Source organism: Xenopus tropicalis, chromosome 2 (genome assembly GCF_000004195.4).
Source record: "Xenopus tropicalis strain Nigerian chromosome 2, UCB_Xtro_10.0, whole genome shotgun sequence".
Lineage (NCBI taxonomy): Eukaryota > Metazoa > Chordata > Amphibia > Anura > Pipidae > Xenopus > Xenopus tropicalis.
Genome location: NC_030678.2, coordinates 169,847,078 through 169,875,023, shown reverse-complemented (window position 1 = coordinate 169,875,023; position 27,946 = coordinate 169,847,078). Strand labels below are relative to the sequence as shown.

Here is a 27,946-nt window from a genome sequence, read left to right as displayed (position 1 = left end):
ACAGGCCAAACTAAATCTGCTTCAGCCATTAACCAGTAACAATATACATTACAAAATATATTCTTTGTCTTAACCCTTCACATGCCAAAACCCTAAAGGTCCCCATACACGTTGAGGTTCTCGTTCACGTTGGCGATCTCGCCAAGCGAGCGGATCTTCACCTGATATCCCCACCTACGGGTGGGCGATATCGGGGAGCGTGTAGGTAATGATTGTGGGTAGTGATGAGCGAATCTGTTCCGTTTTGCTTCGTCGAAAAATTCGCGAATCTTTAAAAAGATACGCGAAACGGCGAAAAATTCGCGAAACGGTGAAAATGTCGTGCGACAAAAAAATTTTGTCGCGCGGCTAATGTTTTGTCGCCCGCGGCTAATGTTTTGTCGCCCGCGGCTATTATTTTGTCGCGCGGCTATTATTTCATCGCCCGCGGCTATTATTCTGTCGCGTGGCTATTGTTCCGTCGCCCGCAGCTATTATTTTGTCGCACGGCTATTGTTTCCTCGCCCGCGGCTATTATTTTGTCGCACAGCTATTGTTTCGTCGCACGCGGCTATTATTTTGTCGCGTGGCTATTCTTTTGACGCTTGCGACAATTCTTTTTTGATGCCGGCGACAATTTTTGGACATGCGGCGAATTTTTCCGCGGCGAATCCATGCCTGGCGAAACATCACTAATCGTGGGGCCAAACGATTGAATTATATTGACGGCAATGGGGCAGTCGCTTCGGGGACTGCATCAACGAACCAATGTGGTCCCCAATCCGACTGAATTTTCTAACCTGGCCGATCGATATCTGGGCAATTTCAGGCCAGATATCGGTCGGGCAGGCCCCTCGTTTCTGCCCTTACACGGGCCAATAAGCTGCCGAGTCGGTCTAAGGGACCCATATCGGCAGCTACAATCGGCCCGTATATGGCCACCTTAAGGCCGATGTCTGACGGGGAGATTAGTCGGCTGTAGTATCTGAGATTAATCCCACTAATCTCCCTATATCTACTGTATAAGGGAAGTGTTTGCACAATGAAGCAGCCATAGCGGAGCTGTATCCTACCCCGACAGCTGGGGAGGGAGTATTTGTTGCACAACAGCTGTCCCTCCAGTAGTTGTTTTTTCAATGCAATAAATGATATTTCTCTATTTTCCCTAAACGTGTCAATTACAGTCGCCTTCACTTACAATGAGAAGACCTAAGAATAGTCCCGACGTGTGATCCGCGGCAATATCTGTCACCGCGGCTTGTCAGGAGCGGCGCGCTTAGTAACGCGGCGTTGTCTGGCTAAACGCTCCTACACCCTCGGATTATAATTATTGCGGAATTAGTTATTCCTTCTGTCGTTGAGAGAAGAAGAAAAACACTCCTGCCTTTTGTTATGTGCTGATGTTTCTGCCAACGGTCTCCATCTGGGAGAGTTGGTGGCGATGTCCGCGGCCAAGAAATTATTCATTTTTATATTTTTTTTAAGGCAACAATAACTACTGAGGTGTCTGGAGTCTGTTTGGGGGGGGGGGGGGTATTTAAAGGAGAACTAAAGTTTAACAGAGAAGAAATGTTGCACATTAATGCTTTGGGGTTCTGTACTGGGCCAAGGCAATGACTGCCCTTTAGCAGGGAAGATCTGTGCCACTCTTTTATTATTACAGAGAAAAGGGAATCATTGAACCATTAAATAAACCCAATAGGGCTGTTCTGCCCCAATAAGGGGTAATTATATCTTAGTTGGGATCAAGTACAGGTACTGTTTTATTATTACAGAGAAAAGGGAATCATTTAACCATGAAATAAACCCAATAGGGCTGTTCTGCCCCCAATAAGGGGTAATTATATCTTAGTTGGGATCAAGTACAGGTACTGTTTTATTATTACAGAGAAAAGGGAATCATTTAACCATTAAATAAACCCAATAGGGCTGTTCTGCCCCAATAAGGGGTAATTATATCTTAGTTGGGATCAAGTACAGGTACTGTTTTATTATTACAGAGAAAAGGGAATCATTTAACCATTAAATAAACCCAATAGGGCTGTTCTGCCCCAATAAGGGGTAATTATATCTTAGTTGGGATCAAGTACAGGTACTGTTTTATTATTACAGAGAAAAGGGAATCATTTAACCATTAAATAAACCCAATAGGGCTGTTCTGCCCCAATAAGGGGTAATTATATCTTAGTTGGGATCAAGTACAGGTACTGTTTTATTATTACAGAGAAAAGGGAATCATTTAACCATTAAATAAACCCAATAGGGCTGTTCTGCCCCCAATAAGGGGTAATTATATCTTAGTTGGGATCAAGTACAGGTACTGTTTTATTATTACAGAGAAAAGGGAATCATTTAACCATTAAATAAACCCAATAGGGCTGTTCTGCCCCAATAAGGGGTAATTATATCTTAGTTGGGATCAAGTACAGGTACTGTTTTATTATTACAGAGAAAAATGAAATCATTTTAAAAAATTATAATGGAGTCTATGGGAGATGGCCTTTCCGTAATTCTGAACTTTCTGGATAACAAGTTTCCTGATAAGGGATACCATACCTGTATGTTTTATTTCTATGGAAAGTTTATCGGACTGCTACATTTTTGGTTATCACTGATTAACCCCATGCTTTCTCACTTGCATCATCTTCTCTATACAGAAGCTCAACGAGTGTTTTGTTTACCAAATTGTCACTTCACTCCCTAAATATAATTTTTGCCCATCATTTCCCAGCCTGGCTGTACAACCCACTGTTCTGTGTCACTTTGCTGCCATTTCCTCAGAAATAAATGAAGTCCCTGGTCGGCGAGGCAGGTGTCGCTTTTGTGCCGGACGGGCTGTTTATACATGTCACTTGCCTTAATGTCTCCCATGTTGTGCTGCGCTGCGCAATGTGTCTCCCCATCTGAACACAAAAGGAAAAGAATATTAAAAAGAGCGGCTGGGATTGCTCTGCGTGCCGCTGCGGAGCCACCGTCCCTAATGCTGACAGGCATTTAATGCTTGATAAATTGCCTACTCACCGTGTTCCAAATGCCTCTCTTCTAAGTTAGTTTACAGGCTAAAGAGGGAGAATATATCTTCTATCTGACAAAGCTGCTTTTGTTAATATTTATGAGAAGTTCTCCCTTTAGTGCAGCACAGGCCCCAGTTACACAGGCACCAACTGCCCCAGACCCCAGTTACTCAGGTACCAACTGCCCCAGGCCCCAGTTACACAGGTACCAACTGCCCCAGACCCCAATAACACAGGCACCAACTGCCCCAGACCCCAATAACACAGGCACCAACTGCCCCAGACCCCAATAACACAGGCACCAACTGCCCCAGACCCCAATAACACAGGCACCAACTGCCCCAGACCCCAATAACACAGGCACCAACTGCCCCAGACCCCAATAACACAGGCACCAACTGCCCAACCCAATAACACAGGCACCAACTGCCCCAGACCCCAATAACACAGGTACCAACTGCCCCAGACCCCAATAACACAGACCCCAGTTACACAGGCACCAACTGCCCCAGACCCCAGTTACACAGGTACCAACTGCCCCAGACCCCAGTTACACAGGTACCAACTGCCCCAGACCCCAGTTACACAGGTACCAACTGCCCCAGACCCCAATAACCCAGACCCCAGTTACACAGGCACCAACTGCCCCAGACCCCAATAACCCAGACCCCAGTTACACAGGCACCAACTGCCCCAGACCCCGATAACACAGGCCCCAGCAGCTCAGACACCAACTGCCCCAGACCCCAATAACAAAGGCCCCAGCAGCCCAGACATCAACTGCCTCAGACCCCAACTGCCCCAGACCCCAACAGCCCAGGCACCAACAGCCCCAGACCCTGATAACACAGACCCCAGCAGCCCAGGCACCAACTGCCCCAGACCCCAATAACACAGACCCCAGAAGCCCAGGCACCAACTGCCCCAGACCCCGATAACACAGGCCCCAGCAGCCCAGACACCAACTGCCCCAGACCCCAACAACACAGACCCCAGCAGCCCAGGCACCAACTGCCCCAGACCGCAACAACACAGACCCCAGCAGCCCAGGCACCAACTGCCCCAGACCCCAATAACCCAGACCCCAGCAGCCCAGGCACCAACTGCCCCAGACCCCAATATCACAGGCCCAACACAGACCAAACCTGGCTGTGTTGCTAGTCAGTGTTAGACTGGGGTACCCATGTCCTCCAGAAAACTTGACCTCAAGGGCCCACCATCCCGGCCACAAACCATTTTATTTATTATATTTCTCTCTGCTATCCTATTCTCCCCACTTTTCCCATCAGCCAGTATCTTACATGTGTTTCCCCCAGGTATTTGCCATTCACTCCTGAACCCACATTTGTCTTGAACCCCATTAACCTCCTTTTTTTCTGCAGCCCATCTCTTTTTAACATGTACCGTTTTCTATAAATTCACCCTTTTTTCTGTGCTTTTCTCTCCATACTTCAACCCACTGCCCACAACAAGTTCACTTCAACCCTATCTACCTCTGATTGGCTACGTTTCCTATAATCCCCATAGCAACCAATAAGATATTTGCTTTTAAACAGTGACCAGCAAATGCTACTTGCCCATTGGTCGCTAGACATAATAAGAACTGTTGCAAACGTTGGCCCTTATATCACACAACCTTTTCTCTGGGTGCTTATGTTATTTGGATGTTTAATTTACTCCAGTAACTGGGACCTGCCATACTGTTTGCCCTGCTGTCCTATAAGAATCTGTATATTGCAGCAAATATGAAATATTTGTGGAGTATCATAATACAAATGTGCCCAGTTCTAGTAACCCATAGCAACCAGTCAGATGCTCACTTTTTTAAACAGTGTATTAGTTAATGCTACCTATTGATTGGTTGCTATAGGATACTAGACCCAGGGGTTCCAGGGATCCATCATTAAGCCCCTGCTTCCCCACCTGTATCGGTACCCACCTCTATTAGAGAATCCCGGTTTGGCCAGAAGATGGCAATTTTAATCTATGGGCCTCCAGTAACAAATATTGTGTCACTATCACTTTAATAAAAAGCACATCATACAGTATATTGGTTTATTCCGGTAATTTTACAATCTGATTTAAAGAAATTTAGACCTGACAACTTTGTCATCTTCATTGTTTCTTAAGTTTGGTGTAATGAAAGGATTTAACGCTGAATAAATTGACAGTCAGCAAACATACTCATTCCTCGCTTCCAGCTTTTCCATTTAATTTCCCAACGTGTGAGGTAGTTAATACGGTTAACACATTCCTGCATGAGAAAACTGAAACGATGATAAAAATGATACAGATGGAGCAGATGTTGCTGAGGCATCTGGTGATTATGCTGTACCTAGAACTTCTGTAAAGGAGAAGGAAAGGTAAAAACTAAGTAAGCTTTATCAGAAAGGTCTCTATCAAAAGAAACACAGGATTTTTTGTCTCCTTTATTGTAAACATGCTCTTCTGTATCAGACTTCCTGCTCTCAGAAAAATCCTTCAGGGCATTGGCACAAGTCTGCTCAGTTTGCTCCTCTCTCCCTCTCCCCCTCTCTTCTCCTGCTCCCCCTCCTATCAAAATTCACTTCCCCTCCCATCAGAATTTGCACCCCTCCCAACTCTGTGTAATCTGAGCTACCAGCAGCTAGAGATGCAGCACAGAAGCTAGGGAGACCGAGCTAAAATGGCAGCTGCTATCTTAAACAAACAGAGGGAGCTTCTAGGGCTGTTTATTCAGGTATGGTAATGGCTTTCTGCTGAATAAATATAGTGTTCTAGGTAGGGATGCACTGAATCCTGGATTAGGTTCGGGATTCCGCCGTATCCTGGCTTAATTAGGATCCCTAGTTCAAGTTCTTGTCCCGCACCTCCCTTATCTCTTCACCTTTACCCCCCACTACTATTCAACATGTGTGCACAGCTTGGGGGGTGAAGAAAGCAAAGGCCTCCCCCCCTCTCTTCTCCTGCTCCCCCTCCTATCAAAATTCACTTCCCCTCCCATCAGAATTTGCACCCCTCCCAACTCTGTGTAATCTGAGCTACCAGCAGCTAGAGATGCAGCACAGAAGCTAGGGAGACCGAGCTAAAATGGCAGCTGCTATCTTAAACAAACAGAGGGAGCTTCTAGGGCTGTTTATTCAGGTATGGTAATGGCTTTCTGCTGAATAAATATAGTGTTCTAGGTAGGGATGCACTGAATCCTGGATTAGGTTCGGGATTCCGCCGTATCCTGGCTTAATTAGGATCCCTAGTTCAAGTTCTTGTCCCGCACCTCCCTTATCTCTTCACCTTTACCCCCCACTACTATTCAACATGTGTGCACAGCTTGGGGGGTGAAGAAAGCAAAGGCCTCCCCCCCTCTCTTCTCCTGCTCCCCCTCCTATCAAAATTCACTTCCCCTCCCATCAGAATTTGCACCCCTCCCAACTCTGTGTAATCTGAGCTACCAGCAGCTAGAGATGCAGCACAGAAGCTAGGGAGACCGAGCCAAAATGGCAGCTGCTATCTTAAACAAACAGAGGGAGCTTCTAGGGCTGTTTATTCAGGCATGGTAATGGCTTTCTGCTGAATAAATATAGTGTTCTAGGTAGGGATGCACTGAATCCTGGATTAGGTTCGGGATTTGGCCGAATCCTGACCTTTTTTTTTTAAGGATTCAGTTTTGGCCAGATCTGCGGTCTGGGCCGAACGGAATATGAATCCTAATTAGCATAAATTAGCATATGCTAATTAAAATTCAGAAAGGGTTAAATGGGCAGCAAAACAATTTTTTTCGTCTTCCTGTCCTAATCCTGAGGGGGGCAAAGGGCCGACTGGGTTGCCTAGGCCTGGCACAGCATCTGTATTGTGCTCCCTACCTCCATTGACATGGTGAGACCACTTGAAAGTTGATTCCCATCTATCCATTGTCATTGTGTCCATGGGGAGAACGTCCCCAACGTATAAACATAAACGCTTGCCAGGTAAGGCTGTAATACGGCTTCAGTGCCACGTACGGTGCCAATTTATCAGTGATTAATTTCTATTTCTGGCATGTTGACAAACCGGACTATCTCTCAGACAATAGTAGAACAATATGTTACCCCTTTTTTTTTAATTAAGACCATCACGACAGCCATAATTTGTCACTGTACGTGATGGGGAAAGATAAATCCCGTTATTTATGTTCCTGGATTGACAGGGACGTGCACCAAGACTCTTAGTATAAATGTGGCCACCTGCGGAAACCATATCACCGTATTATTGGATGTATTCATCACTGTCTGTCCAAACCGTGTAAATAGTTTCTTCTCCTCTTGCGCGTTCATTTGCATTACGCTCGGCGGTAATAGTCCATTTATTCTGCACTTTGGCTCTTGGATACATTGACGTATGGAATCAATTTGGGAGATGGGGATGCTTCGCTGCATTAAGCTGATTTCATAGGTGGAATAGAAGCAGCCAACGGAGCCTAAGGTGGACCACGGGAAAAATATAATTTTTCAGTTTCCTAATGTGTATCGAGTATTCTTTTTTAATTGTTTGTGATATTGAGGTAATGTGTCATCTCTAACAGCACCCAGCAATGGTTCAGTTCTATTTGCATTGCCTGGATCTGAACTGGGGGGGTTGGTTCTGGTTGCTGGCTGCTGGCTGCTGGCTGCCTAGTTCAACTCTACTCTTGGGAGGCTTCAAGTATTTTTAAGCAATTGTACCACTATGTTCCCATGAAGTCTGGCTCCTCTGCTCTGTTTAACCATGAACCTCCAGTTTGGCTTGTTAGATGTTCAGAACCACATATAAACACATATAAACAAATAAATCTAAAGCAACTGGACTTGTTTGGTAATCATTGAACATCTTCAATGATTACCAAACAAGTCCAGTTGCTTTAGATTTATTTGTACTAGATCTAGTTCCTAAGTATGCTCTGGACTCATAAACCAAGTCCCCATCTGGTATCAACTTGGCCTCTGTGTGTCAGTCCTCCTACTGTGCTTGACACCAGTCCTGGATGTGCCCAAAGCTCAAATTGAGGTTTCTTGGGTAAATAAATGCCTAAGGCCAATTTCTCTATTTGTTGGCTTTTGTGACTCTTTATCTAGATCAGTGATCCCCAACCAGTGGCTCAGGGGTAACATGTTGCTCCCCAACCCCTTGGATGTTGCTCTCAGTGCCCCCAAACCAGGGAGTTATTTTTGAATTCCTGACTTGGGGGCAAGTTTTAGTTGAATAAAAACAAGATTTCCTACCAAATAAAGCCCCTGTAAGCTGATAGGGTGCATAGAGGCCCCTAATAGCCAATCACAGCCCTTATTTGGCTCCTCCATGAACTTTTATGGTGCTTGTGTTGCTCCCCAAGTCTTTTTACATTTAACTGTGGCTCACTCGGCCAAATCCATGCCTCTGGCCCAACCAAGTTCGAATCTTTAAAATCATGTTTTTTGTCACAGAAACAAGTTGAAAAAGACACAGTTGTCTTTAACCCTTCCTTATCCTAATTTGCATATGCGAATTCAGACTTGGGTCAGTATTCAGTCAAATCTTTTGCAAAGGATTCAGGGTTTGGCCGGATGCTAAAATAGGGATCCCTACTTCATAGCACAGGGGTCATATATGACAGCGAGTGCAGTGTTAGAAGTGTAATTTTGGATGCAATATGCCATGGTTTTTGCCACATTGTAGCTTTCACCTAATTCCCAGTGGTCCCAAAGTAGGCGCCATTTTTACATTTCTGGCTTGGAGACAAGTTTTGGAAGCCCAGAGATACAGTTTTACCCCAAGCAGAGCCTCCTGCAGGCCAGCAGTCACATGGGGCTACCAAATAGCCAATCACAGCCCTTATTTGGCACACCCAAAGAACTTTTTTCAAGCTTGTGTGGCTTGGTAACTAGTAGAAGGCCTGCTGAGGACTTTTATGTACCAAGAAACATAACCACTTAAAAACCACAGAAAAACAGCTCCTATCTCCAAATATCAGAGTTTCAATGTGCATTTCATATTTTCTGATTTATTGACTTCAAAATCGCTTTTCAACAGGAAACTAGATAGGGTGGCTTGGAGACAAGTTTTGGAAGCCCAGAGACACAGTTTTACCCCAAGCAGAGCCTCCTGCAGCCCAGCAGTCACATGGGGCTACCAAATAGCCAATCACAGCCCTTATTTGGCACCCCAAAGAACTTTTTTCACGCTTGTTTGGCTCCCCACAAGTAAAAAAAGTTTGGGAATCCCTATGCTAGGGGGTCCAAGAAGTGTAGAGGGCACGTTGTTAGTGATGGCCAAAATTTCTCGCCAGGGATGGAATTTGCGTGGATTTTTTTTGGGAAAGGGGCGGCTAACTTCAGCTTGGAAAAATTTGCGGCGTGGCAAAAAATTGTTGCCTGTTCGAGAATTTTTCCCCCGTTTTTCGTTGAAGTGAAATGGGACAGATTTGCTCATCGCTGCAAGTGGTCAATTTCTACAGATTTGGGTGGCAAACATATGTTACTAAGCAACCCACTGACTTTCAGTTGCAGAGCTTCAGTATCAGAAAGGAGAAGAATGACAATTTTTGTGAATAATCGGTTTCTGTGCTGACCAACTATTCAAACAGCGTATAAATATGGAAAAATAGAACTGGAAATAGAATAGAAAAACTAGAATAGCAAAACTGGGAAAAGGTGAATCATGGCAAAGAACGTAAACGAAATAATGACTTTGACACTGATAAATAGGCACCTAAATGCCCATCCGAATATCTACGCCCCGATAACCGGTAACATTATTCCAGCCGCTATGTATATATTTAACCTCTCTGCTTATTCCGTCTCTGTACTAATGGTGTTTAATCCCATTACGTTAAGTACCTGTATTTGGTTATACTAAACTCGTGCCCATTACGTTCTGCTTTAATTCGATTTCCATCCGCTGGCACAAATCTGCCCGATTTTCCCTTTGAAAACAACTCCGCTCCTCGTGGGTTTCGTGCTAAATTCACTTAAAGACCCTTCTCATGTCTAATTTTAGTAGGGAGCACTGGGTGAGCCCTGATGGATTTAGAGCAGGAGTAAAAAGGGAGCGTTGGTTGCCTGGTAACTAGTAGAAGGCCTGCTGAGGACTTTTATGTACCAAGAAACACAACCACTTAAAAACCACAGAAAAACAGCTCCTATCTCCAAATATCTTATCAGAGTTTCAATGTGCATTTCATATTTTCTGATTTATTGACTTCGAAATCGCTTTTCAACAGGAAACTAGATAGGGTTTGTTATTAATAAGCAGAGATGCACTTATAGCCGGTTACACTCTGATGGACGTCTCCATGGCTCCTCAATGATTGAAAATCCTGGTTTTCCTTGGAGGGTCTTTGGGCTCCAGCTGGTGTATTACGATTCAAATAGTTTTCAGATGAACATTAAATTAAGATTTAGTTTAAATCCATTTCTATTTAGTGACGTAACAGGTGTAATAGTACTGTATGTGTGTGTGTGTGTATGTGTGGCTAGCACTATGGGCAGATGCCTAGCTCTGTGTGGCTTGTAATGTGTAGCTCCGACTAGTGGAACAGTGTTTGTATCTCATTTACATAGTTACATAGTAAGTTGGGTTAAAAAAAAGACCACAGTCCATCAAGTTCAACCCTTCCAAGCAAACCCCAATGCACACCCCAATGCACACACACAGGCCTAAATTGATCTATACACTCACATACATAAACCATATACAGTATACCAACATCCCCCGGCAGGGCATTCCCCAACCTCACTGCCCTCACCGTGAGGAACCCCCTACCCAACATCCCCCGGCAGGGCATTCCCCAACCTCACTGCCCTCACCGTGAGGAACCCCCTACCCAACATCCCCCGGCAGGGCATTCCCCAACCCCCCCACTGCCCTCACTCCGTGAGGAACCCCCTGCCAACATCCCCCGGCAGGGCATTCCCCAACCCCCTCACTGCCCTCACCGTGAGGAACCCCCTACCCAACATCCCCCGGCAGGGCATTCCCCAACCCCCTCACTGCCCTCACCGTGAGGAACCCCCTACCCAACATCCCCCGGCAGGGCATTCCCCAACCCCCTCACTGCCCTCACCGTGAGGAACTCCCTACCCAACATCCCCCGGCAGGGCATTCCCCAACCCCCTCACTGCCCTCACCGTGAGGAACCCCCTACCCAACATCCCCTGGCAGGGCATTCCCCAACCCCCTCACTGCCCTCACCGTGAGGAACTCCCTACCCAACATCCCCCGGCAGGGCATTCCCCAACCCCCTCACTGCCCTCACCGTGAGGAACCCCCTACCCAACATCCCCCGGCAGGGCATTCCCCAACTTCACTGATCCATCCAGCTGACTTTGGGCTTATCTTAGTCTTATCTATCTCCAGCACATACAGAATACAGATTCTTTCAGCATTCCTCAATAAATATATAACCAGGACAGAATTTCTGGCAAACCCATGAATAACAACTAACTAACAAGTTCTGGAAAATGTTGCCCATATATTTATAAATGCTATTAGTGGTTCATAATCACCACCTACAAGACTTAAGGTGGCCATACACAGGCCAATTCTAGCTGCCGATATGGGTCCCTTAGACCGATTTGGTAGCTTATCGGCCCGTGTAGGAGCACTACCGACGGGCCTGCCCGACCGATATCTGGCCTGAAATCAGCCAGATATCGATCAGGCAGGTTTGAAATTTAGTCAGATCGGGGACCGCATCGGCTCATTGATGTGGTCCCCAAACTGTCGGACGCCTATACCCGCCGTTATAATTTGATTTTTTGGCCCCAGGGCCAAACGACCGATTTAGCCTGATATCGCCCACCCGTAGGTGGGGATATTTGGAGAAGATCCGCTCGCTTGGTGACCTTGCCAAGTGAGCGGATGTAAAGTTGGCCATACACGTAACGATCGTCCGAATTAGCCTAAATTCCCCTGATATCGCCCATCCGTAGGTAGGGGATATCGGGAGAAGATCCGCTCGCTTGGCAACCTTGCCATGCGAGCGGATCTTCTCCCGATATCCCCCACCTACGGGTGGGCGATATCAGGGGAATTTAGGCTAATTCAGTTGTTTGGCCTTGGGTCCAAACTATCGAATTAGAACGACTGGAATGGGTGCAGTCGGTTCAGGGACCGCATCAACGAGCCAATGCGATCCCCGATCTGACTGAATTTTTTAACCTGCCCGAGCGATCGATCGGGCAGGCCAGTCGTTCCTGCCCCTACACGGCCCGGCATGCTGCCGAATCGGTCCAAGGGACCCATATCGGCAGCTACAATCGGCCCATGTATGGGGACCTTAATTCCATGATGTGTGCATTTCATTTTCAGTGGAATAAAGAGGGATGGGTTAATCTTTCATACCTTTCCATCATAAGACAATTTTAATTAGCATTAGCTTGCGAAGACAAAACTACAAGTAATTAAGTAACATCATGATCTAGCTGGAACAGAATTGATGCCAAGGGATGGTATACACATAAATCAACATTGAAATAAACCGAAATCACATTGCAGTAATTAAAAGAAAAATCCATCGGTATTAAGATGTAAAATAATTGATACTGATGTAGAATTATAGCAGAAAAAAAAGATAATAATGGGAGGCTAAACGCAGAGAGGAGACGGTATCAGGCTTGGCTTAGACTAGCAAAATAAATGAGACACAACGTCGAAAGTTTAAAGGATAAATGGCCGCCCGAGTGAGATCTGAATTCCAATCACAAAAATACAGCGTCTGAGGAATGAGCCGCGGTTAGTGAAGTCTAATTACCGCGAGTACAATTAAGAACCGAGAAGATAGATGAAACAATGCAGATAAATGAGTAGGACATACTGTAATAACGTATACCAGCGAAGGCAGAGAGTTATCTCAGAGAGGGCTATTGATCTCTACTATCTTCATTTTAGGGTTTTGTTTTTTATCAGTTTATATTTTCATATTTGTTCCACTCGTTAATTGGACATTTGCCGAGCTGCTCGGTCTCACAGTTCTAAACAACCGCACTGATAAAAGGAATCAATCAAGAGAGGTTTCATGTTAGAGACTGCGGTAGCTTTCTCTTTAGCAGCTTTCTGCTTCTTGATGGCATTGAAATTGGACTTTGGTTGGATGGTACCAGTATCTGCCCAGATGATAGAAGAACAAGTCAAAAGGGTTGAGGAGACCGCCTTATATGTATGCAAATAGACCAAAGGGATTCTGGGAACAAATTCCTTAAGGCTCCTAAAAAAATCCCATTTATATGGGTTTATCCAATAGGCTAAAGCTCACCCACTGGGTTTTGAAGCCAATACCAGGAAAATAGCTGATCAGATTCCCAACTACAGACCGGTTTCGCCCTTCTTGGGGCTCATCATTTAACCATTAAATAAACCCAATAGGGCTGTTCTGCCCCAATAAGGGGTATTTATATCTTAGTTGGGATCAAGTACAGGTACTGTTTTATTATTACAGAGAAAAAGGAATCATTTAACCATGAAATAAACCCAATAGGGCTGTTCTGCCCCCAATAAGGGGTAATTATATCTTAGTTGGGATCAAGTACAGGTACTGTTTTATTATTACAGAGAAAAGGGAATCATTTAACCATTAAATAAACCCAATAGGGCTGTTCTGCCCCCAATAAGGGGTAATTATATCTTAGTTGGGATCAAGTACAGGTACTGTTTTATTATTACAGAGAAAAGGGAATCATTTAACCATTAAATAAACCCAATAGGGCTGTTCTGCCCCCAATAAGGGGTAATTATATCTTAGTTGGGATCAAGTACAGGTACTGTTTTATTATTACAGAGAAAAGGGAATCATTTAACCATGAAATAAACCCAATAGGGCTGTTCTGCCCCCAATAAGGGGTAATTATATCTTAGTTGGGATCAAGTACAGGTACTGTTTTATTATTACAGAGAAAAGGGAATCATTTAACCATGAAATAAACCCAATAGAGCTGTTCTGCCCCAATAAGGGGTAATTATATCTTAGTTGGGATCAAGTACAGGTACTGTTTTATTATTACAGAGAAAAGGGAATCATTTAACCATGAAATAAACCCAATAGGGCTGTTCTGCCCCAATAAGGGGTAATTATATCTTAGTTGGGATCAAGTACAGGTACTGTTTTATTATTACAGAGAAAAGGGAATCATTTAACCATGAAATAAACCCAATAGGGCTGTTCTGCCCCCAATAAGGGGTAATTATATCTTAGTTGGGATCAAGTACAGGTACAGAGAAAAGGGAATCATTTTTCAAAATTAGAATTATTTGTTTAAAGTGGAGCCTATGGGAGATAACTTTCCCGTAATTTGGAACTTTCTGGATAATGGGTCCTATACCTGTATAAAAAATATAATATAAACACTCATTACATCAGAAAATCTATTGATCTAAGTGATTATTTTGAAACAGAAGCATACTTGTATTTATTAATATAAGAAGACACTGCTATAATAATTGCTTTTCTTACACAACCGTCGAAGATCTTTTTTAAAGGGGTGGTTCACCTTTAAGTTAATTTTGCTAAGGTAACTTGGATCCTAGCAACCAAATAGCTGCTGAAACTCCTCTAGAACCAAGGAACATGATACCCAGTTGCAGTTGGACCTTACAGGGGTCTGTATATTGATTCATCTATTATCCATCCCTTCTTATTAGCAATTTGAGCCAAAGCACCAGGAAATCATATTCTCTATGGTCTGAAATTGAGACAGAACCAATAATCTAACAAGATATATATTTACTCAAATACAAGAACCTGTTTTCTTAGGTTGAGATGATACAGGGCATCTTGCTGAAGGCCAGCACATTAAATAGAAATCAGATACTGCAATAGGTATAGAATTAAGCTAGGGCAACAGAATTCTATGGGTTTTTACAGAAATAGAAGCTAAGTCAACGATGGTTTAGCAACTATAGAACATTTACGGACATTTACGGAGAAGGAAAGGCATTTTGGCATCTTATTAGCAATAGATAGTGATGAACAAATTTTTCCGCCAGGTATGGATTCACAGCGAATTTCCGCATTTCACCATTCAAATTGTTTTGTAAAACTCCCACGTAAATTCGTAGTGGAAAAAAGCCTTGGTCGCGTCAAATTGGGCAATATAGGGCAAATAGGCACGTCAGATGGGAAGCGGTCGAGTCAAAATAGGTGCGGTCACGTAAAAAAAAAGACGTGGGCGACATAATAAAAATACGGGCACATCAAATGCATTCTGTGAATTTTTCACCATTTGGCAAATTTTCTTGTTATTTCGCAAATTTTACGGCGAATCGAAACGGGACAGATTCGTTCATCACTACCAATAGATTCGCCACATTAGTGCAAGCTAGAATGCTATATATATTCAGCAGAAAGCTTTACCATACCTGAGTAACAGCCCTAGATGCTCCCTCCGTTTGTTTAAGATAGCAGCTGCCATTTTATCTTGGTCTCAGTTGCTTTCTGCTGCAGCTCTGGCTGTTATAGCTCAGATCACACATTCTGATGGGAGGGGGGAGTGAATTGTTATGGGAGGGGGGACCATAAGAAGGGAGAGAGGAGAGAGCTGCCTAGCCTCATGCCCCAAACCTGAAGGAACCCTAAAGGAGAGGAAATCTTATACCCAAGAACATGTTTAAATAAAAGGAGGCAAGAAATCCTGTGTTTCTTTTGATAGAGGACTCTCTGAGTGCATATGGCTGTATTTACTAGACCTTTCTGATAAAGCTTACTTAGTTTTTACCTTTACTTCTCCCTTAAGGACAAGGGCCAAAATTGCCTTTCATTGCCCCCTTAACAATGGCCTGAAAGTGCAAGGGTGACGCTTTCACATGATTCCAAGAGAGGCCAAAGAATAGACAATGCTAAAACCTAAATAACATTTTTTTCTTTTTAATTTAAATGCCGCCTGAAAACAACCTAAACAGCGAAGCAGAGTTCTGCTCTGAAAATAATCCTTTGATGTATTGTAATCACTTTTCTTTGTGAATGGAGCATTTATTTCTTAATTGCCGTGCAATTGTTTACTTCTTCCTTTTCTAAAGTCAGCAAACTTTACAATCGGCATAATGAGTATCTGCGAAACCCCAAAGGGATGATTTATCTTAATGGAAAAAAATCACTTTTCCCCCTCGGACTGAATTTTTTCTTCTTTTGATGATATTTTCTTGTTATTCAAACCAATGGGCACATTAATTGTGTTTAATTATATTAAACACATTGATATTAAATTGTGTTTTATTATATTATTCTGTCGCCCCACTAGTGATGGGTGAAATAATTCGGCAGTAGTGATGATCGAATCTGTCCCATTTCGCTTCGCCATAAAATCCGCAAAACGACAAGAAAATTTGCGAAACGGTGAACGCAAATGCGGTGACGCATTTGTCACAAAATTTTTTTGTCGCAAAATTCTTTTTGTCGCTCGTGTCTATAATTTGTCGCCTGTGCTTTTTTGACGCAACCTTGCCCCATTTTGATGCAACCACTCCTTTTTTTATAAGACCGCACCCAATTTGCTGTGACCATGCCATGTTTTTGAATTATGCCTTATGAAAAAAAAAATCAGTACACACAACTGACAAAAGATAAATGGGCAGAACTAATGGCCAATGAATCCATTAGATCTGTCCCGTTTCGCTTCACCATAAAAGAAAAAAAACCACAACAAGAAAATTTGCAGAACGGCGAAAAATTCACGAAATGCATTTGTCACACAATTATTTTGTCGCCCCCGTGTCTTTTTTGTCACCACGTCTATATTTTGTCGCCCGCGTCTAATTTTTTGTCGCCCGCGTCTAATTTTTTGTCGCTCATGTTTTTTTACGTGACCGCGCCCTTTTTTGACGTGCAAAAAAAAATCCGAATTTTAACTGAAGTTTCGCAAAACAATGGCAAAATGTGGAAATTCACTACGAATCCGTGTCTAGCGAAAACCTTCGCTCATCACTAGAATCTGACTTTTTTTTTATCACAATTCATTTTTTTTTTGTTTTTTTTGGTGGCAAATAAACTCTACAATTTAATTTCAACCAACTTTAATATATTTGAGATTTATGCAGCGTAAACAATTTAAAAACTTAAATATAAAAAAATGATCATCTAAAACTCGGCAATGTTAATGTAGAAGTCAAGTTGTATTAGCGAAATTCAAGCTATTTTTAATTCCAGTTTTTAAGACCGAAATTGAATTGTTGTTGGGCTGAATGTGATGTCGCTGCATTTGAGTTGTTTTTATTTCATGTTTTTACTGAATTGTGTTTTTGAGATTCTAGTTTTTTATTAAAAAAACGCACATTTGAGGGTTTCCACATTCCTCATGGGAGATTTGTAGAAAATTTGTTGAATTTTGTAAATTCTCTTCTCAGAAGTCTGGAGACTTGAGATTAGTTATGAGTGAATCGGTCTCGTTTTGATGAAAAATTCACAAATCTTTCAAAACAAAATAGATTTGCTAAACAACTAAAATGTTGTGCATTTTTTGACGCGGGCACCAATTTTTAGTTGTGTGGCAAATTTTTTCTGTGGCGAATTTTGTCGTCCTGATTCTGCCCTATATAAGCCCAGCCCCCCCCACATTCCTTGCCTGAGCATTGGCCTAACATTGAGCACTGTGCTTGCCCCTAGCTCTTGTTTCTTACTCCATCCTGTCCTGTCAGTCTTCCCTCGCTCCTTCCTGTCCCATCAGTCTTCACCCGCGCCTTCCTGTCCCATCAGTCTTCCCCCACTCCTTCCTGTCCCATCAGTCTTTGCCTGCTCCTTCCTGTCCCATCAGTCTTCGCCCACTCCTTCCTATCCCATCAGTCTTCCCCCATTCCTTCCTGTCCCATCATTCTTTGCCTGCTCCTTCCTGTCCCATCAGTCTTCGCCCACTCCTTCCTATCCCATCAGTCTTCCCCCACTCATTCCTGTCCCATCATTCTTTGCCTGCTCCTTCCTGTCCCATCAGTCTTCGCCCACTCCTTCCTATCCCATCAGTCTTCCCCCACTCCTTTCTGTCCCATCATTCTTTGCCTGCTCCTTCCTGTCCCATCAGTCTTCCCCCACTCCTTCCTGTCCCATCAGTCTTCGCCCACTTCTTCCTGTCCCATCAGTCTTCCCCCACTCCTTCCTGTCCCATCATTCTTTGTCCACTCCTTCCTGTCCCATCAGTCTTCCCCCGCTTCTTCCTGTCCCATCAGTCTTCCCCCACTTCTTCCTGTCCCATCAGTCTTCCCCCGCTCCTTCCTCTCCCATCAGTCTTCCCCCACTTCTTCCTGTCCCATCAGTTTTCCCCCACTCCTTCCTGTCCCATCAGTCTTCCCCCGCTCCTTCCTGTCCCATCAGTCTTCCCCCCGCTCCTTCCTGTCCCATCAGTCTTCCCCCACTCCTTCCTGTTGCTCTGTCCTGTCAAGGTCTTTGTCTTCAACCACTCAATCCTCCAGATTGTCTCCAGACCTCCAGAGGTCTGTGTCCTCTCCGCCCTGCACTCCTACCTGTCCTTGGACCTTACCTTTGTCTCCCAGTCCTTTTCAGTACTGTTACAGCCCCTGTCTTACGGACTCACCTTTCCCATCTCCTCTCTAGCGCCCTCTACCTATTTCCTCACAGAATCCTTTGCCAATCGTAACAATTGATTTCTAGGATTATACTCTTTATACTACTTTATACTACATACTTTGTCAATGTCATCTGAAGTCCCATGACTCTTGCCCTGCACAACTGTCAACTTTTATGTTCATATTTAATAAAGATGTCCCTTTTTTAAATACAATGTGGTCCTCTGGATCCTTCAGAGTGAGAGCCCTACCGCCACTATACCTAGGGGTGTATTTGTTAACATTGGAGACAAACATTACTGGTGATGTTGCCCAAAGCAACCAACCAGCAATTCGATCCCATTGGTCACCTACACATTAGAAAACAAAAGCAACAATCTGACTGGTTGCTATGGGCATCGTCACCGGTGATGTTTGTCTCCAATGTTAATAAATACACGCCCTAGGGGGGGCTTCTGTCCTTGTCCCGGTTATGTAAGGGCCCTACCGAGTACACAAGATCTGATCTCCTCAACTCTTTGTACAGATGCATTAAGTGCAGAAGATCTGCAAACAGTTTTACTGGAAATATTGCTATTTGAAGAGCTTGTGATAAAGAAAGTGCGACGCGTTCCCTGTTGGGAAATCAAATTAAACCTTCAATGATATGCACAAGCTGTTCCATCCAGGCAAAGATTTATTTGAAGAGAGATAAAAATATGCCTGTAAAGCCATTTAGTTAAACCTCAAAGGTGTGTTTCTGATGTTTAAAAAAAATAGGAAAATGGCTGGAAAAAAAAACCTTTTTCCCTTGAGATTTTTCATGAACTGGAGAAACCGTAATGAATCTGCTTTTAGTTTAAAAGGTTTAGAAAAAAAATAGTCCACAATAGAATCTCTTAAAGGTTATTTGTGCTTTGTGTTGGCCATGGAAAGATATTTCTTTAGGGTTTGGGGGAAGTAGTTGCTGATAAATATACTGTAGCCCCATGTCCCCCTGTACTCTATGGGAGGAGCTTCATAATGAAATGTGCTTCTAGTAGCGTCTAGTAGCCTTAGTAGGAGCAACATGGTTGCCCCTATCTAAATATTAAATAAACCCAATAGGGCTGTTCTGCCCCCAATAAGGGGTAATTATATCTTAGTTGGGATCAAGTACAGGTACTGTTTTATTATTACAGAGAAAAGGGAATCATTTAACCATGAAATAAACCCAATAGGACTGTTCTGCCCCAATAAGGGGTAATTATATCTTAGTTGGGATCAAGTACAGGTACTGTTTTATTATTACAGAGAAAAGGGAATCATTTAACCATTAAATAAACCCAATAGGGCTGTTCTGCCCCCAATAAGGGGTAATTATATCTTAGTTGGGATCAAGTACAGGTACTGTTTTATTATTACAGAGAAAAGGGAATCATTTAACCATTAAATAAACCCAATAGGGCTGTTCTGCCCCCAATAAGGGGTAATTATATCTTAGTTGGGATCAAGTACAGGTACTGTTTTATTATTACAGAGAAAAGGGAATCATTTAACCATGAAATAAACCCAATAGGGCTGTTCTGCCCCAATAAGGGGTAATTATATCTTAGTTGGGATCAAGTACAGGTACTGTTTTATTATTACAGAGAAAAGGGAATCATTTAACCATGAAATAAACCCAATAGGGCTGTTCTGCCCCAATAAGGGGTAATTATATCTTAGTTGGGATCAAGTACAGGTACTGTTTTATTATTACAGAGAAAAGGGAATCATTTAACCATGAAATAAACCCAATAGGGCTGTTCTGCCCCAATAAGGGGTAATTATATCTTAGTTGGGATCAAGTACAGGTACTGTTTTATTATTACAGAGAAAAGGGAATCATTTAACCATGAAATAAACCCAATAGGGCTGTTCTGCCCCCAATAAGGGGTAATTATATCTTAGTTGGGATCAAGTACAGGTACTGTTTTATTATTACAGAGAAAAGGGAATCATTTAACCATGAAATAAACCCAATAGGGCTGTTCTGCCCCAATAAGGGGTAATTATATCTTAGTTGGGATCAAGTACAGGTACTGTTTTATTATTACAGAGAAAAGGGAATCATTTAACCATTAAATAAACCCAATAGGGCTGTTCTGCCCCCAATAAGGGGTAATTATATCTTAGCTGAGATCAAGTACAGGTACAGATATGCTCCCCAACCTTTTTTTTAAAAAACTTGGAAACATAAAGAGAAAATTCAATATGGTGGAACAGTAGACATTCTATAGACAGTAGACATCATGTTTATTAAAGAAAAGCTAAACCCTCGAAACAACCCAATGAAAAACTGCTCATAGCTCTCTTTGCAACACTTTTTTTTACATTCTTTTTTTCTTGTTTTCAAGATATCAGCTTCTAATTTAATACGTTCTGAAACAATAGCACCGCCCGCTATTCATTTGGGCTCACTGGAACATCTTGTGATTTAGCTCTGCTTGAAGTGCCCAGAACTTTACTGCCCAGAATGACCCTGAGAAATGTCCGATGGCTTTTCTCTTTTCAACTTTCATTTAGAAGCAGAGCAAACAGTACAAGACTTTCCCTTCACATACAATTAATTTTCAGCCGACAGTTGACTATAATAAACAGCAAGGGGCCCTGTTGTTTCACGTGCATTATATTGTAAGTTTGAAAACTGCTAATGTTTCAAAATCTAAAAAAAATAAATAATGCATGTCAATTGGAAACGTGCTCAGAAGAGCTCTCTCAGCAAGCTTGTATTCAATGATTCTCATATTGAATGATCTTTTCTTTACAGGTATGGTGAATGGTGCCTCGAGGCTATTGGACACCGAAGTCTGGCAGAACATTCAACATAAGATATCTGAACTGGTAAGACTTAAACTGTGCTATTTTAACAATAAACTGGGGCTATTTAGTCTTGAACTAAATGTTAATATGACAACATGTGGGGGTGATTTAGTGTTTCTGTGTTATGTTCTTCAACAGAAACCCATTGGGGGTTCATTTATTATGTAAAGGCATAAGACAAGGGACTGGGGCTCATTTGTCAACACTGGGCTAATTTGCCTGTGGGCAGTAACCCATCAGCTATTGGCTTGTTTCAGCCAGATGTAGGTAGAACAATGAATGCAACAATTTGATTGGGTGCCATGGGTTACTGACCATGGGTAAATTTGCCCAGTGTTGATAAATGACCCCCACTGTCTTTATGAATTCTTATATTGTTCCACAAGAAGAACAACGTTTTATATATGTTAATAGGTACTTCTTGGATTTATATAGTTTCTGATGAGCGTACATTGACTTACCTATCTTCCTCAAAGAGCCCCTCTACTCCAGGCCCAGGACTAGGAGTCGGCAGAATAGGCACATGCCCAGGGCGCAATGGTTGGGTAGAACTACATACCTCTTGTGCCTTCCGGCCTACCCCTAGTTCTGTAAGTTTTGCGGCAAGGAGCTCAGCTTTGAGGTATCAGTGATGGCACATCAGTAAGGGGAGGAGAAACCCCATTGAGGGTTAATTTATTATGTAAAGGCATAAGACAAGGGACTGGGGCTCAATTGTCAACACTGGGCTAATTTGCCTGTGGGCAGTAACCCATCAGCTATTGACTTGTTTCAGCCAGATGTAGGTAGAACAATAAATGCAACAATTTGATTGGGTGCCATGGGTTACTGCCCATGGGTAAATTTGCCCAGTGTTGATAAATGACCCCCACTGTCTATATGAATTCTTATATTGTTCCACAAGAACAACGTTTTATATATGTTGATAGGTACTTCTTGGATTTAAATAGTTTCTGATGAGCACACATTGACTTACCTATCTACCTCAAAGAGCCCCTCTACTCCAGGCCCAGGACTAGGAGTAGGCAGAAGAGGCACATGCCCAGGGCACAATGGTTGGGTAGCATTACATACCTCTTGTGCCTTCCGGCCTACCCCTAGTTCTGTAAGTTTTGCGGCAAGGAGCTCAGATTTGAGATATTTGTTATGGCACATCAGTAAGGGGAGGAGAAACCCCATTGAGGGTTAATTTATTATGTAAAGGCATAAGACAAGGGACTGGGGCTCAATTGTCAACACTGGGCTAATTTGCCTGTGGGCAATAACCCATCAGTTATTGGCTTTTTTCAGCCAGATGTAGGTTGAACAATGAATGCAACAATTTGATTGGGTGCCATGGGTTGCTGGCCATGGGTAAATTTGCCCAGTGTTGATAAATGACCCCCACTGTCTTTATGAATTCCTATATTGTTCCACAAGAAGAACAACGTTTTCTATATGTTGATAGGTACTTCTTGGATTTCTATAGTTTCTGATGAACACACATTGACTTACCTATCTTCCTCAAAGATCCCCTTTACTCCAGGTCCATGACTAGGAGGAGTAGGCAGGTCGCAAAAGTTGGGTAGCACTACATACCTCTTGTGCCTTCCTGGCTACCCCTAGTTCCAGAGTTTCTGTAACTCAGCTCAGCTTTGAGGTATCAGTTATGGCACATCCGAAAATTGCCTAGGGCACCCATAGCATTTGGCCAGTCATTGCTCTCCACATCTGTAAACAAGTGGCCACCTTACTGGCAATGGGCATAATGTAGAAGCATCATTCTACTGTGGCTACGGGGATGTAAGAGTTAATTGCTTCAATGTATCTGTGACTAAGCATTAGAATATTCGTCTGATCTTTCTGAATTTAATCACGATCCAGTAAAATAGGATGAATATGAGGGATCATTAACCTATGGTTTAACCTATAACACAACACCATTTTTATAGCACAAAAAGCTTCAATTAATCTCCAGCGCATGAGTGACAGTATTATAAATAGAGACACCTACAGAGTTATAGAGACGTGTAATCACATTATTTCTTCCCTTGGTAACACGTAGTAACCGACAGAATAGAGAGAGAGAATATTCAAAATAAACTGCTGGTCAGTTGCTATAGGTTACTAGACCCAGACAGACTTTTGCCGTGTCCCTGCATAACTGTATGTATTCTTTTTTATAAGTACAGGATAATAAAAATATTAATACACAATCATGACCTTAAAAGTCCCATCCATCAAAATTGTTGAGGGGCCCATTTATCAAAGTACGATTGGTTGCGATTTTTTTTAACTTTTAGAACTGTGCGTATTTTCGGCGATTTTTTTGTCAATTTCCGCTACTTTTTCATGCTTTGCGACAATTCTTGTGACAAAATCGTATTTTTCATGCTTGTATGTAATGACTACGAAAGTTCCGAAATTTTCGGATTGAAATGGAAAGAATCTTATTTCGTATTTCAGATTCGTACTTCAATGAAAGGGCCCCTAAGGGGCACATTTACTAAAATGCAATTTTTTCTGGCCTTGAAACGTGATATGGTATAAATTCGAAGTAACCACTAGAGATGTAGCGAACTGTTCGCCAGCGAACTAATTCGCGCGAACATCGGGTGTTCGCAAGTCCGCAAATTCGCAAACTTTTCGTGATGTTCGCAATTTGGGTTCGCCGGCACCGAAAAAATCGCAAAACTTACGATAACGTTACGAATGCTCCGAAAAAGTCGCAAAACTTACGATAACGTTACGACTGCTCCGAAAAAGTCGCAAAACTTACGATAACGTTACGAATGCTCCGAAAAAGTCGCAAAACTTACGATAACGTTACGACTGCTCCAAAAAAGTCGCAAAACTTACGATAACGTTACGAATGCTCCGAAAAAGTCGCAAAACTTACGATAACGGTACGACTGCTCCGAAAAAGTCGCAAAACTTACGATAACGTTACGAATGCTCCGAAAAAGTCGCAAAACTTACGATAACGTTACGAATGCTCCGAAAAAGTCGCAAAACTTACAATAACGTTACGAATGCTCCGAAAAAGTCGCAAAACTTACGATAACTTTACGAAAGCGCCGGAAATTACGAAAAAGTCGCAAAATTACCGATCATTTCGAAAAACGGCGTGTGTAAATTTTTCAGAGAAGTTTTTGCCCTTGATCCCCCTCCTGCATGCCACTGTCCAGGTCGTGGCACCCTTTAAACAACTTTAAAATCAGTTTTCTGGCCAGAAATGGCTTTTCTAGGTTTTAAAGTTCGCCTTCCCATTGAAGTCTATGGGGTTCGCAAAGTTCGCGAATACTCGCAATTTTCGGCGGAAGTTCGCGAACAGGTTCGCGAACTTTTTTTTGAGGTTCGCTACATCCCTAGTAACCACGATAATTTGTGTAGTTCTAAAATGTCTCGACAATGCTTTTATCGTTCGTACGAAAATATCTCAATTGCGTTCCGAAAGTCACAACATTTTCGGCCCGAAAAGTTCATAAACGCCACGAAAACAGTTCTGGCTTTGAAGCCTTCCAATGGCACTCAACAAATCAAACCTGCGAAAATATAGTCCCCCCCCCCCCAAGGGGCCCGTTTACTAAACAATTTTCAGATAAATTTGTATTTTTTCTAAATTGTAGAACATTTCGGAATGTATGCGAAAAGTTTGTTAAAATTCGTAATTTGCGCAAAGAATATGAACATTTCGGAATTCATACTTTCATCAGGACAATATTTTCGCCAGGTTTGATCTGCCGAGTGCCATTGAGTCCTATGGAAGGCTTCCAAAGCCAGAACTGTTTTCGTGGTGTTTACAAACTTTTCTGAAAATTTCATGACTTTTGCGATATTTTCGTAGGAATGATACAAGCATTGCCGAGACATTTTAGAACTACAGCAATTATCATGGTTACTTCGAATTTATACCATATCATACAGTACATGTTCATATTTGGTCAGGAGGTTCGGCTAATTTGAACCCTAATGCCCAACTACCTGGGCAGCTATGGCAAGGGCATGTAGACTGACAATCCTACAATCCTTGAAGTTTGAAGGTTATTGGTCCTGATGGATATTCTTCTCTCCTTCTTCACTATTGTTCCCATAGTTCAGCCAGTCAGCTCAAATGGAACATTACAAGGTTGGCCATGAATGCCGTATATGTTTATATATTTATGGCCACCTTTGGATTTTCTTTAGACGCAGTGTAGAGATGGAGATATTGCTTACCCTACCTCACTATGTAGAAACCTTCTTTGTACTTTATTAAGCATAAAATGACCTTAAAACTATTCTATATCATGGACATATTCATCTGTGGAATGCTTTTACCCAGTGTCGGACTGGGGTGCCAAGGACCCACCAGAAAACCTTAGACTTTTGCCCACTCTCCCCTTCTCTGTTTACTCACTTTCTTTAGTTTCTTAATTGCTTCTTTTTACATACTATTATCTATTCCATTTCCTCCATTTATTATGTTTCTTCTCATATTGAATTGAGTAATGGCCATGGTATAGGTCTACAAGGCAAATAGTTGGATGAGCAGGAGGGACCACTGACACCTGGGCCCACCGGGAATTTTCCTGGTATCCTGGTGGGACAGTCCGACACTGCTTTTACCTATTGTTCAATCTATTTATTACAAATACATTAGGAGTAAGGATATTATACATGAAACTGACTCTGAAATACTATAGGCCTGGCAGCCCCCATCCTCTTCCCTTTCCCATAACAGAAGTGGACACCTCTACCACTAAATATATATATAATATAAATATTATTGCTTGCCCTTTCTTTGCCCCACATTGGCACTCGTTATAGGCCCCATTACTATACATAAATGCTACAACATGAACAATAATAAAGAGTATAAAACTAATTAAGTGGGAATGTAGGGACATTAAATATGCAATTAAAGATAGAAGACGTAGGAGCAGAGGAAATTGGTTTCACTTAAACTACTGACTTGCAGTTTACGAGACCCTGGCACGAGGTACAGACAGCAGCCAGACCTGGGGGAGAAATTGGGATTAAATTAGCAATAAGGGGCACATCCCTTGGCAAACTCACACGTCTTTCCCCAGTCACAGTAAATGACCCCTATAGTGTATTTAATAGGAATAAATTACAACTGTTTTTGAGAGATGAGTAAAGCAATACAGGTATAGGACCCGTTATCCAGAATGCTCGGGACCAAGGGTATTCCAGATAAGGGGTCTTACTGTAATTTGGATCTCCATACCTTAAGTCTACTGAAAAATCAATAAAATATGAATTAAACCCAATAGGATTGTTTTGCATCCAATAAGGGGTAATTATATCTTAGTTGGGATCAAGTACAGGTACTGTTTTATTATTACAGAGAAAAGGGAACCATTTAACCATTAAATAAACCCAATAGGGCTGTTCTGCCCCCAATAAGGGGTAATTATATCTTAGTTGGGATCAAGTACAGGTACTGTTTTATTATTACAGAGAAAAGGGAATCATTTAACCATTAAATAAACCCAATAGGGCTGTTCTGCCCCAATAAGGGGTAATTATATCTTAGTTGGGATCAAGTACAGGTACTGTTTTATTATTACAGAGAAAAGAGAATCATTTAACCATTAAATAAACCCAATAGGGCTGTTCTGCCCCCAATAAGGGGTAATTATATCTTAGTTGGGATCAAGTACAGGTACTGTTTTATTATTACAGAGAAAAGGGAATCATTTAACCATTAAATAAACCCAATAGGGCTGTTCTGCCCCAATAAGGGGTAATTATATCTTAGTTGGGATCAAGTACAGGTACTGTTTTATTATTACAGAGAAAAGGGAATCATTTAACCATTAAATAAACCCAATAGGGCTGTTCTGCCCCCAATAAGGAGTAATTATATCTTAGTTGGGATCAAGTACAGGTACTGTTTTATTATTACAGAGAAAAGGGAATCATTTAACCATTAAATAAACCCAATAGGGCTGTTCTGCCCCAATAAGGGGTAATTATATCTTAGTTGGGATCAAGTACAGGTACTGTTTTATTATTACAGAGAAAAGAGAATCATTTAACCATTAAATAAACCCAATAGGGCTGTTCTGCCCCAATAAGGGGTAATTATATCTTAGTTGGGATCAAGTACAGGTACTGTTTTATTATTACAGTTTTAAAATTCAGAATTACTTGATTAAAACGGAGTCTATGGGAGACCGCCTTTCCGTAATTCGGGGTTTTCTGGATAACGGGATCCCATACCTGTACTGCAAATTTCTTAACCAGCTTGTGTTTCGAGCAATATTCAAAACCATTTCCAAAATGAATATACGGTAAACATTTCGACAAGGGTATTTGCTATCATCTAATGTGCCATTTAGGAAACTGTCCTTATGCAAATGGTTTCAGCCTGTTCATTAACAACATGTTTGCTCGAGCCAAAAATTATTTATTTCTCCATCACAGAGCGCCGCGATGTTCTGTATTCATTGTAAACGTTACCGTATATGAAATGGAAAAAAAAAAAATCGCCCACGTGAAAATTGCAGATTTATATTGAGTTGAAGAATCAAAGACTTATTCTCATTAATCGCGGAGCTGTACACACTGGCACCCTATTATTGTGTGTAATTGTATTACGACGCTGCCAGTGAAAGTCAAGAGCGCTCTGTAAACTTTAAAAACCAGCTGATTAAAAAGACTGATGGAAACAG

At 42.2% G+C, this 27,946-nt stretch overlaps 1 protein-coding gene across 5 annotated transcripts in view; it reads left to right on the top strand.

Moving 5' to 3' along the window:
- Nucleotides 1-27,946, top strand: part of tenm4 (teneurin transmembrane protein 4) — an 811,512-nt gene that overhangs the window by 132,642 nt on the left and 650,924 nt on the right. For all 5 annotated transcript variants that reach the window (XM_031895585.1, XM_031895582.1, NM_001102688.1 and 2 more), the window contains 1 exon segment: nucleotides 21,235-21,308. The gene's annotated coding sequence lies outside the window, so the exon portion shown is untranslated.